The following is a 13,601-nucleotide window of genomic DNA, read 5'->3' on the forward strand; positions in this document are numbered from 1 at the left end:
TCAGATGTTGCTCCTTAAATATATTTTATACCTGCTCTTCCTGTTCCTACCATCACCCTTGGCCATTAAGGATCAATAGCCACTGCAGTGGATAACCTTTCTGTCATCCTTGTCTCCAGCCTCACCTTCCTCCAATCAGCGAGCCACATGACAGCCAGAACAAGGGTGGAAAATGAAAATCTGACACAGTGATGGGATAGCTGCCCCTCACGTGCCAAACGAAGCTGCAGCTCCTGGGAAGCACGGTTCTCAGTGTTTCAGGACCCGCTCCTGCCGGTGTTTAGTTCTGCCTTCCCTGCCCCTTTTCTTGCTGCGTTTCATGTGGAGCTGCATAAAGACTGGATCTTCCCTAACACTCAGAGCTCCTCCAGGCTCCCAGGACCACCTCTCTGGATCTGTCTGCTGGGAAAACGTTCTCCTTTCGCTTCCTTGGGGTGGGTTAGATCTTGTCCTCTTCAAAGGTTCAATAAATGGGACGAGCTGAATTTTGCCCACACTCCTACCCTCCCCAAGAATTGATGTCCCTTAGTTTCAGGAACGTTCTTTCCACAGCCAGATGCCACCATGGTTTCAAACATGTCTCCCTCCATCCCAGAAACCTGTCTTTCCCACTAGTCTATGAGGTTCCTGAGCTCAGCACAGAACACAATAGAAACTCAAACTGCAGAAATTTTGTGGAACGATGTGGAGATGGTGGTACTGGCACAACACTGTGAATGTGCAAACTGCCCCTGAATTGTTCACTTCACAACCGTTAATGTTGCTGAGAATTTCACTTTAAGAGAAAGTACACTTTTCTATAACCACTTCATTCAAAGCATTTAGATATAAGGGTGAATTGGGACTTGAGCTCAGATATACACTGACGCTAAGATGCTGTTTCAGAGATGAGAATGAACTGACTCAGTGTTGGGACTCTGGAAGAATTCACATAACCTCCTCACACCTGTTTGATTTTCAAAGACGGTGATAACAGACTCCCTTGACACTCTTAGCTCTGAGTAAGTGATAGGATGGGAAATTTCCTGTGGGAATTCGTTTGGGTTGAGATAATGTTGCAAATAACTAAGGGGTGCATTTGCTTGTAGCTAAATGAGCCAACTTACATAAGGGCATTTTATAAATTCAAAAGTCTGAATCAACCATTTACTCAATCTGGATATTTATTAATGCTGGTACCCATTTTGCCCTAGAGTATGTCCAGGTAGTTTTAATTTTTGTTACAGTAATGTGCTCACACGAGTATTTACTTTTTAAAAAAAATATAGTGTATAGTTATCACCATATGAGTCTTATTGTTGTTGTTCAGTTGCCCAGTCATGTCTCTTTGGGACCCCATGGACTGTAGCACGCCAGGCCTCCCTATCCCTCACCATCTCCCTGAGTTTGGCATCTCCTTGATGCCATCCAGCCATCTCATCTTCTGATGCCCTCTTCTCCTTCTGCCCTCAATCTTTCCAGCATCAGGGACTTTTCCAGTGAGTTGTCTGCTCACATCAGATGACCAAAATACTGGAACTTCAGCTTCAGCATCAGTCCTTCTAGTGAATATTTAGGGTTTATCTTCCTTAAGATTGACTGGTTTGATCTCCTTGCTCTCTAAGGGACTTTCAGGAGTCTTCTCTGGCACCATAGTTCGAAGGCATCAATTCTTTAACATTCTGCCTTCTTCATTGTTCAGCTCTCATATCATTCTTAACAACAGCATAATATTAATATTTCAGCTTATGGTTAATAAGCTGGTGATAGACATTCTTTTTTGATCATTTTATGCTGTTTTAATTTTTTCTATTAAAATACTATAATGCACAAAGATAAAAGGGCCAATTTCAAATACAATATAATCTTTATGATGTTTATTATAAGAATATTAGGTAAAGGCAAACTATCTGGGCTCATGCTCAGGGTTTGGCACACAGGTAACATTAGCTGACATACTTACAGAAGGACACAATCCGTTAAGTTAAGCAGTTATCAGATGCATTGTTATTTCAGATTAGCATGGTAGAGAGAATACGGGGGTTGAGATCCAAAAATGCAGCATTGAATCTTGGCGATGCCTCTAACTGAACTCTAGACCAGCTGTGCTACACATGCTCACTGAGCTTTAACTTCTTCATAGAGTTACTGGGTCGTACATGTTACGGACACACGGCCATTCCCCAGAAATGGTCCCATGAAATGTGGGGAACGATCAAATGCTTGTCATTGACAGCAAAACGTCAGAGCAGCTCATATCATCCACAAATGTGCAATGATTGTGCGATTTTTAAAGTATAAACAACATGTTTTATTCTTATCTCTTTTAGAAACAAAAGAGAGGGACTACCCTGAGGGTCTAGTGGCTGACTCTGAGCTCCCAGTGCAGGGGCCTGGGTTCAGTCCCTGGTCAGGGAACTAGAGCCCACATGGAGCAACCCGGAGTTTATATGCCAAAAGTAAAAGATCCTACATGCCCCACAGCTAAGACTCGGTGCAGCCTATTAAATAAATAAATGAATACTCTTTAAGAAGAAATAAAAGAGAAAGAAAAAGCTTTCCTAACTAACTTCATAGGCTTTTTATCTGTTACATTCGTAGCTGCACATCCTTAATTCACCTTTTTTTTTGTTCTAGAAAAAATTTATTTGAGAATCAAATGTAACTGTAATAATTACACTTTGTGGTCTTTTCTTTTTACTCTATTGTGGGCAAAACCTTAATTCACTTATTTAAAATGAGTGAAGGGGTGATTGATATCTTGTTACATGTTAAGTGAACACCAAAACATGTTAGTGGAAATACTTCAACTTCAGTAGGAATTACATTTAAAATATTTCATTTTTCTCTCATATTTTTATTTATCTTGAAGATTCTGCCACTTAGTGCCAAGCTGATTTTAGAAAATGCCTCTCTAACTTTTAAAAAATGGACAGGAAAATAAAGTCTTGAGTATTTTTGAACTGAAACAACTCTATCAAACCTCCATAATTTATTTGTCATGTTATTTGAATGTTGATGATGTGTTATTGTCATTTCCACATACAAACATGCCCAGCCCCATATCTAATTGTGTGCTTTTTCATGCATTACAACTGGGTAGCGTGCTCAGATATTCTGCAGCTATAAGTCCTGACAGTTGAGCATTTTAACCTCTCATTTAGATTTTCTTCCTATGCTGAGATGGTCCAGGAGGAAAAGAAAAAAGAGTTGAAATATCATTCTAACTTGAAATATCAGCAGTTAACACCCCCAAAGACCTGTGTCCCTTATTTTACATCGGAGAACTCTCTTAGATAGTTAATGTCTATTTATATGGTAATTGCTCTCCAATATACGTCTACTTTTTCTCCTTTCAGCTAGATTCCATTTTCACCTAATAACACCAGTCACTAACCTACTGCATGAGTACAAATGGTCTTCATGAATAGTGCTGAACAGATCAATAAAATGTTCAAGTTTAGCTTAAGCCAAATGCTTAACAGTTCATGAATGAAAATGAGATGAGAGAATACTCATGAGTAGTAGGTCATTTCTTTTCTTTCAGTGATTCCTTGGCAAGATCGGCCCCACATTTGGCAGCAATTCCCTCAGCTCTGCCTACCACTACCTCCAGGAGACCTCCCAATGCCATCTGAGAATTTAGGGAAATAATAGTGTTGGTAAAAATGTTCATGGCAATTTCCCATCTTTAGTGCATTGATTTCAAGTCTTCTACCCACATCATCTACATTACAGAAGAAAAACAAGAAGAAGAAAGTGAGAAACAGCCACAATTATAGCATGAAAGAACAATGGAAAAAAAAAAGTGCTTTCAGTTCAGCTCAGTTCAGTAGCTCAGTCACGTCCAACTCTTTGCGACCCCATGGACTGCAGCACACCAGGCTTCCCTGTCTGCTGGGAGCCAGCATGGGGAATCCCACCCATGGCAAAGGTCATGAGGAAAGGGGCCTGACAAAATGCAAAGGTGGGATCAGGCCTCAGGGGTCCCCCTGGATTTTCTCGAGCATCTACCCCCAAAACCACAGTCTGCCTGCTTTACTGTATTATGCTTTCCACCTACTCTTCTAACATTAACAGGGAGCTGTCAACCCCACCACCTTTTTTTGGAAAAAGTTAATTTAGAGCTTTTAGATAATAAGTCTCCTGGGCATAATAAGAGTGTTTCAATCCAAAAACCCCTCTGATGGCTTTCTAGCCTGCCTGACAGATTATTCCGGACTCTTACAGCTGTGCATGTGATGGTTTTCAGCCTCCTGACTGTGAGAGGCACAGGAAGCTTAAAACATCCTAGGAATGTAGGGGCTTCCAAGGAGTCAAAATCATTAGAATAGGACTGATTAAGGGTTTCATTTGTTGAGCCAATACTTGCTGCCAAGTTTTCATATCATTTATTTGTTGATACAGTTGGTATGTAGAAAAAAACAGGTAGTAGCCCTGGTATTAGCAACATTAGATCTTTGAGTTAAGTACTTTCTTTGTTATAACCCACTGCACCTTTGTTCTACAGGAATGTAACTTTATTTAGTATTTTGAGGGTGATGCAGATTAAGAAAAAACACTTCAAGGGAAAATGAGTTTTCTGGTTGATAGACAGTTATCTAGGAAGAGAGCCATAAAAATGTTAACAGGCCCCCTGGCCAGAAGATGATGTAAAACCACCTAAGACCTTTTGTATACGAGAATATAGTGAAGCCGCTGAGTCGTGTGCGACTCTTTGCGACCCCATGGACCGTAGCTTACCAGGCTCCTCTGTCCATGGGATTTTCCAGGCAATTGTCCTGGAGTGGATTGCCTTTTCCTTCTCCAGGGTATCTTCCTAACCCAGGGATGGGACCTGGGTCTCCCACATTGTAGACAGATGCTTTACTGTCTGTGCCACCAGGGAAGTCTATGGGAAGGTATGCAAAAAGAAAGCCTGGGCTCAATAAGGGTCAGGAGTGCTGCCCCTGCATAACTTTGCGTATTCCATTATTTCTTTATGTACAACTTGGGGTATATAAGCTGCTTTTGAAAATAAAGTTGTGGGTCTGGCACCAAGGCTTGGCTCCCCCATGTCATTCTTTTTTCCTCTTTCAGGCTGAATTCCCATCTGGAGCACAGAGGCTCTCCGTGTCTATTTATTTACCTTGGCTTCTAAGACCCACGCCAGAGGGAGCCCAAGGCGGGGCACCCTCTGCTATTCAGGTGGGTGCCGGTGGCCTACTTGTCTCAGAGCTTTATGGGTCTCCTGTGTAAACCAACTTATTCAGCCTCTTTTCTCCACTAATCTTCCTACTACACTATTCTTTCCTAATCTCTCTTTATAAATAAGTCTTTCCTCGCCAACTCCGTCGCCGCTTCGAATTCCCTGAATACACTGGGGCTGGACCCCGGCACCTGTCCATCACCAACTCTCAGAATCCACTCAAACTCATGTCCATCAAGCTGGTGATGCCATCCAACCATCCCATCCTCTGTTGTCCCCTTCTCCTCCTGCCTTCAATCTTTCCCAGCATCAGGGTCTTTTCAAATGAGTCAGTTCTTCACATCAAGTGGCCAAAGTATTAGAGTTTCAGCTTCAACATTAGTCCTTCCAGTGAATATTCAAGACTGATTTCCTTTAGGATGGACTGGTTGGATCTCCTTGCAGTCCCAGGGACTCTCAAGAGTATTCTCCAACACCACAGTTCAAAACCATCAATTCCTCAGTTCTCAGCTTTCTTAATAGTCCAACTTTCACATCCATACATGACTACTGGAAAAACCATAGCTTTGACAGGACGGACCTTTGTTGGCAAAGTAATGTCTCTGCTTTTTAATATGCTGTCTATATTGGTCATAACTTTTCTTCCAAGGAGCAAGTGTCTTTTAATTTCATGGCTGCAGTCACCATCTGCAATGATATTGGAGCCAAGAAAATAAAGTCTTCCACTGTTTCCATTGTTTCCCCATCTATTTGCCATGAAGTGATGGGACCAGATGCCATGATCTTAGTTTTCTGAATGTTGAGTTTTAAGACAACTTTTTCACTTTCAAGTTCATCAAGAGGCTCTTTAGTTCTTCACTTTCTGCCATAAGGTTGATGTCAGCTGCCTATCTGAGATTATTTATATTTCTCCTGGTAATCTTGATTCCAGCTTGTTCTTCATCCAGACCAGCATTTTGCATGATGTCCTCTGCATATAAGTTAAATAAGCAGGGTGACAATATGCAGCCTTGACGTACTCCTTTCCTGATTCAAAACCAGTTGGTTGAGTACTTTAAGGTTTACCTATTCAATTTTTATTAAAAAGAATATTTATTGAGCACGTACTTGCAGATGGTGACTGCAGCAATGAAATTAAAAGATGCTTGCTCCTTGGAAGAAAAGCTATGACAAACTTAGACAGCATATTAAAAAGCATAGACATTACTTTGCCAACAAAGGTCTGTTTAGTCAAAACTATGGTTTTACCAGAAGTTATGTATGGATGTGAGAGTTGGACTATAAAGAAGGCTGAGTGCCCATGAATTGATGCTTTTGAAGTGTGGTGTTGGAGAAGACTCTTGAGAGTCCCTTGGACTGCACAGGGATCAAACCAGTCAATCCTAAGTAAAATCAATTCTGAATATTCATTGGAGGGACTGATGCTGAGACTGAAGCTCTAATACTTTGGCCACCTGATGGGAAGAACTGACCCACTGGAAAAGATCCTGATGCTGGGTAAGATTGAAGGCAGGAGGAGAAGGGGGAGACAAAAGGGTGGGATGGTTGGATGGCATCACCGATTCAATGGACAGGAGCTTGAGCAAACTCAGGGAGATGGTGAGGGACAAGGAGGCCTAGTGTGCTGCCATCTGTGGGGTCACAAAGAGTCAGACATGACTGAGTGACTGAACAACACTTGCATAATACCATAAACAAAATTTTTCTGTTCCCAGACACCATGAAATCTGAAGGGCTAGTGTTTCTCTGACACACAAATGAATAAGTCTTACAGAATGGGAATGCTTTAGTGTGGAAGCTGATCACCATGAGTGATGCTCTCTTCCCCACAAATCCCTTGCTGTTTCTCTGTGAATCAGCCCCTCAGGTGATGTCAACCAGGAGACAGCAAATAACTTTTGCTTGTTAATCAAATCATTCACTCACCCCTCTCTATTCCATCTTCTGAATCTTTCCCAATCTCTCTGTGCAATGCATTTTTGTGCTTTCTTTTTAAGCATGTGTACAAATATTTTACATTTTCCTATGTCTTTTAGGAAACTCTGTATCACTGTATTTACCTGAAGGCTTTCTTAAGTAGGTCAACTCAGTTAAGCAGGTATTTCTGAATCTTTTAAATGACTTTCATTTTGTTTCACATGTAGTTTGTATCTTGACATTTCATTTCTAATCTCTAAAGTGCCTTGAAGTTTTTGGAAGTAGGAGATAAATATGTCCTAAATAAGCCCATGAAATAATCAAAGAATTTCCAAGCAGACCTTATGTGATATTGAATTGATGGCCCTTATCCTTATTCTTTTCAAAATAAAAAATACATTTGTAATTTCTTAATACCAGTGAAGCTTTTTGTTAGACTTATGATTATTAAATAAGATGTGTTAACACATAAACACACATTAAAAAAGGTTAGATATTAATCAGTTGACAAAAATACTGTAGCAAGAGGTTCACAACAAACTAGAACCAAGGTTAATTCAGTTTCTGTAATGACTTCATATAGAACACGTGTGTGTGCCTGCTAAGTTGTGACTCCATGGACTGTAGCCTGCCAGGTTCCTCTGTCCGTGGGATTCTCCAGATAATATCTAGGTAATGGAGTGGTTTGCCAGGCCTTCCTCCAGGGGACCTTCCCAACGCAGGGATGTATAACCCACATCTCTTTTGTCTTCTGCATTGGCAGCCAGGTCCTTCCCCACTAGCACCGCCTGGGAAGCCTCATGTAGAACAGAAGTCTAGGGAATAATGAAAATCAAATGTGCTTACTAGCATTTCCTACAAAAGATGCACAGAATGTCAGAAACGTTAAAGCAATATTAAGAAATTTAAAATAGGTTTAATAATTCGAGGTATGTACCATGTGAATGGGCTTCCCCAGTGACATCACAGTAAGAATTCGCCTGCCAATGGCGGTGAGGCAGACTGAGCCCTTGAGTTGAGAAGATCCCCTGGAGGAGGAAATGGTAACCCATTCCAGTAATCTTGCCTGGAGAATCTCGTGGACAGAGGAGGTTGGTGGGCTATATGCAATTCATGGAGTCACAATCAGATAAAATTAGCAACTAAACAACAACAACCATGCTCGTATTTTGTAATATGTAACACTGTAAAAATATCAGATCATAACAAATTGTCCATATAGTTAATAAAATCTCCCACTAAAAATAATATTTTAAATGGAGCTTGACAGAATGCTTCTAAAATTTACATGGGAATGAAACAACTCTAAAATAGCCAAAGCTCTCTTGAAGGAAAAGAATGTGGGAGCCATTGAACAGCCATATATATGAAACCAAATTCTAAAGCATATGCTCCTGAGGCAAGGGTAGACCAAGAGAACGGGGCAAAAGTAGCCAGCCTTCAAATAGCCTCCTGGGACTCTGACACTTGATTTGTGACACCAGAAGCACTTAAAGCACTAGAGGAAAAGTGGTCTTTTCATAAATGATGAAACCTCCTCAGAGATTAAAAGGAAAATACCTTGAACCCAATTGCATATCATTCACAGAAATACAGTTCTTTTGGAATTGTAAATATACATGCAACACACACACACAAACTAACCAACTAAACAAGCAAGCAGATACATCTGATTAAATGAATAGAATCTCTTCATGATTTCAGAGCAAAATAATATTTAACCAGAATAATAAAAATACCATAGGAAAAAATGTTATAAACTGGTTTGTATTAAACTTAAGACTTTTTTTAACCAAAATTCCACATTAAAAAAGTGAAAAAGACATTATTTGCAACACATATAATCACAAAGTACTATTTCCAGAATATATAGAGAAATTCTATAATTAAGTAAGTAAAAAAGAAAGCAGGCCAAAAATATAAGCAAGAATAAACATAAACAGATATAAAGGAAACTATTGAAGTGATTCAAATGATCAGTATACATGTGGAAAGGTGCTTTACCTCATTAACCAGGGGATATTCACTGAACAATAATAAAATTCCTTACCCATCCACACAAATGGCTAAAATTCAAAACAGCCAGGGGATGGCACAAACAAAGGAAACTCGTGAGTGATGGTGGAAGTGTAAACAATTATCTCCATTGCAAAAAATAAGAACTATCGATTAAGTTGAAGATAGTGATGTCCTGTGACTCAGCAATTATTCTTCTGTTTGTACTGTTAAAGAAAAAGTTTCACACAAGCTCAGCCAGTCCTGTGCTAAGTCAATTCAGTCCTATCCAACTCTGCGCAACCCTGTGGACTGTAGCCCACCATGCTCCTCTGTCCATGGGATTCTCCAGGCAAGAATACTGGGATGGGTTGTCATTTCCTCTTCTAGGGGATCTTCCCGACTCAGGGATCGAACCCATGTCTTTTAAGTCTCCCGAATTTGCAGGTGGATTCTTTACCGATAGTACCACACCAGTAGGGAAGGCTTTATTCAAGATTCTTGCCGTGGAGTTATGGCAATGGAGGAGAGAAGCTGAAGGTGAAGGTGAAGTCGCTCAGTCGTCTCCGATTCCTTGCAACGCCATGGACTGTAATCTACTAGGCTTCTCCATCCATGGGATTCTCCAGGCAAGAATATTGGAGTGGGTTGCCATTTCCTTCTCCAGGGGATCTTCCTGACCCAGGGATCGAACCCGGGTCTCCCGCATTAGAGGCAGATGCTTTAACCTCTTAGCCACCAGGGAAGCCAATGGAGGAAAGAGGTTGAGCTCAACTCCTATTAAAGTAAAGACAGCTGGCTCTTTATTGCCAGTCTCATGAACTGAAGAGCCTAGTGGGCTACAGTCCATAGGGTCGTCCAGAATTGGGCAGGACTGAAGCAACTTTATCACATTCAGGCACAACAGAGTGAGGGGGTCAGTGGATGGAAAATGACCAAAAGGAAACATCAAGGGTAGGGGATTGTTGCTAAACAGACTAAGGACTTAGACATTAAAGATGGGGGATGAGGAACTAGATTAGGTATCAAGGGTGATCAGATTACAGAAGGTGGGGGAATTCTTGCTAAACTGGTGAGCAGGATTCTTGCTAGCGTGGGGTGAGGTGGCCAGGACAAGAGACGGCCAGGTTTGAAGCCTGGTGGAGGAGAGGGCGGAAGAGCCTGCATGAGGTTTGGTTAGGGAGGGGTCTCTGTCACACCCAACCACAGCCCATGCCTGCATGCCCTAAGGCAGACATCACAGGAATGACCCTGGGGTTATTACTCATCAGTTCCAAAACTTCAAGATGATCTAAAAGTCAATCAGCAGTAGCAGAAAAAATAAGCTGTGGTATAATCATAAAATGTAATACTTTAAAACTTTGAAAAGAATGACCTATAATTATACCAAAAAATATGAATGAATCTCAAAAGTATAATGATTAAGGGGAAAAAATGATGGAAGTTAAAAAGAAAATCTAAGCATGATTCCATTTATGCAAAATTTTAAAAAGCAGGCAAAGCGATACCATAGTATTTAGAGATACCAACCTAGGTGGTAAAAAGAACAATGAACTGATGATAGAACACTTGGGTAAGGATCAACTTTCAGGAGATAAGAAAGAGATTATGATAGAAACAAAGCTACAGTGGGTGTATTCTAGTTCTTGCCCTAGGCGGTGGTTATATATACTTTCACTATATAATAACTCAATAAGCTGAATATTTTTAATATACTTTTTTGCATGAGTTTGTACTGCATAATAAACAGGACTGGGTAGGAGTGGGGGGTGGCACTGGTGGGGTTTGAAATATAAGCAAATGAGTTTTTAGGCATTTTTAATAATGATATTTAAACAGGGGCTTCCTGATAGTTTTTTAAAAGAAATTTTGCCAGTCATTTTTCATAAAAATATGAAATATGGGCCTCCCAGATGGCTTTAGGGGTAAAGAATCCATCTGACAATGCAGGAGACGCAAGAGATCAGCGTTCATCCCTGAGTCAGGAAGATCCCCTGGAGAAGGAAATGGCAACCCACTCCAGTATTCTTGCCTGGGAAATCCCATGGACAGAGGAGCCTGAGGGGCTATAGTCCATGGGGTTGCCAAGAGTTGGACCCTACTGAGTACATTTCACCTTTATTGTTCATCACAGTGTCACCTATACCTATTTCCCCCCCTAATTTTTCCTATGTACATATTACTCAACAATTTTAAATGAGTACACTGTGCTGCTGCAGTTGTGCTTTGTATTGAAAAGAGAGAATAAAACTCCAGTTTTTCAGACTGGTAGTTGCTAGAGGTAGAAGCTGGAAGCTGGAGGGCTGGAGGAATGAATTACGAGGTTCAAAAGACATACGCTTCCATCTAAAATAAATATCATGGGGATGTTCTATACAGTGTGGTGACTACAGTAAATAATATTGTATTGCATATTTGGGAGGGCTTCCCCGAAGGCTCAGGGGTAAAAAATCTGTGTGCAGTGTAGGAGACATGGGTTTAATCCCTGTGTAGGGAAGGTCCCCTAGAGAAGAATATGGCCACCCACTCCAGTATTCTTGCCTGGGAAATCCTATGGACAGAGGAGCCTGGTGGGCTACAGTCCATCGGTTGCAAAGAGGGGACATGACTTAGCAACTAAGCACATGACTGAATATTTGGAGATTGCTAACAAAATGGATCTTAAGTTCTCATCACAAGAAGAAGAATGTTTTGCAGTAAAATGGTGACTGATGTGAACCAGACTTATGGAGATGATCATTTTGCAATGTATACAAATATCAAACCATTATGTGGTATACCTGACATTAATATAATGTTATGTGTCAATCATGCAGCAATTAAAAATAAAACTACAGTCTGAGCCACCAGGGCAGTCCTATAAACCTTAGAACATAAAGACTCCAATTTTCATATTTCTATTCAGGAGTATTAATCACTGACAAGTTCCAATTCAGAAATATTTTATTTTCATTATTTCCTAAATTTTACATCTCTTAAATTCAATACTGACTTTGTTAAATCTTCTGAGACAAACATAATAAGATCAGAAATTTTTAGGTCAATCAATGGTTTATACTTCCAGTTTCATGGAAGATGTTTATTATTTTCTTGAATAGTAGTTCATATGAGTACAAAGGAAGCCACATTATTCTGTGATTCTAATAGCACAATTAGCCATCTGATCCATTGTCCTACTTTTCTTACTTGAAAATGATAAGTAGGTCTCTGCCGTGGACAAGCATTGTATTAGATATTGTGGACAAAGATGAAAAAGTTATAATTCATAAGAATCCATCTGAAATGGAAAGCTGGGTGATTCCAGAGGTCTTGATCTAACAGAGATAGTGTCACAGCTAATGGTTAAATTTAACCTTTAAACCCCTTTGAAGTAATGAAAGGTGAAGGGTATGTTCAGGATGAAAAAAAAATGTTGGACTCCATCAGGATTTTATTTCATGTATTGCAATGGAGTATAGTTAAGGAACAGTACATTTTCCTTAAACCTCCACTCTTGCTGCATTTTCTAGGCAGAGGACATATTCAATAATTTTTATAGGAAAGAGAATTGAAAAATCTATGGATGGAGTTCCTGTATTACAAGAGAGTAAATACCACAAACCCTCATAGCCTGGTAATAAGGCTTTTAAATATTAAAATGGTTTAAATGGAAAACATTATGAAAGGAGACTAAAGTCTAAGGTTTTTCAAGAACAATATATGTAAGTGTCAGGTGAGTGCATGCTCCTCGGTTCTGTCTCGTCACAACAAAGATTTGGAGCAACGGACATTAAAGCCCTCAGTGCATCACAGCTCTCCGGTCTTGGACAAACCGTGTTATAGCTCTTAGGCAAATCAGTGTTACAGCTCTATTTTATTTAGAAGATAGTAGGAGAATCCATCCTCGAGGCGTGAAGGCATGCCAACCCAAAGACTCAAAGAGAAGAGAGCGGGGGAACGAGCCAGTGTGTGGGAGACAGACAGAGAGAGAGAGAAAGCGCCCTTTGGCTCCTCTTTTTATATATTTTTCCCTCCCTCTGGGCCTGCCCTGTGCAAATTGGGCTAGGCAGGAGAGCTGTTTGTTCCACCTGAAGTCCTCACTCAGGTCCTCGGACCTTCTTTGACCTTCCTTTGTTCTATTTTCACTGGCTTTTCCCTTCCTTGTCTTTTAGCCACCGCCATTTTGGACTCCTGTTTCCTATTCTAACTACCTAACATAAGCGTGCTTTTAGGCCTTCCTGTGGCTCAGACAGTAAAAAAAATCGTCCTGAAAAGTGCAAGAACCTGGTTTGATCCCTGGGTTGGGAAGATCCCCTGGAGAAGGGAATGGCAACCTACTCCAGTATTCTTGCCTAGAAAATCCCATGGATGGAGGAACCTGGCAGGCTACAGTCCATAGGGTCACAAAGAGTTGGATACGATCAAGTGACTAACAATATCATTTTCAACATTAACAGAAAAAGAAGGATACAAAGATATTCCAATAAATGGAAAAGAGGGTCTTGAACAGTGTAGACAGTTCTTCCAGGCTTCATGGAACAAC

Source organism: Ovis canadensis, chromosome 23 (genome assembly GCF_042477335.2).
Source record: "Ovis canadensis isolate MfBH-ARS-UI-01 breed Bighorn chromosome 23, ARS-UI_OviCan_v2, whole genome shotgun sequence".
Lineage (NCBI taxonomy): Eukaryota > Metazoa > Chordata > Mammalia > Artiodactyla > Bovidae > Ovis > Ovis canadensis.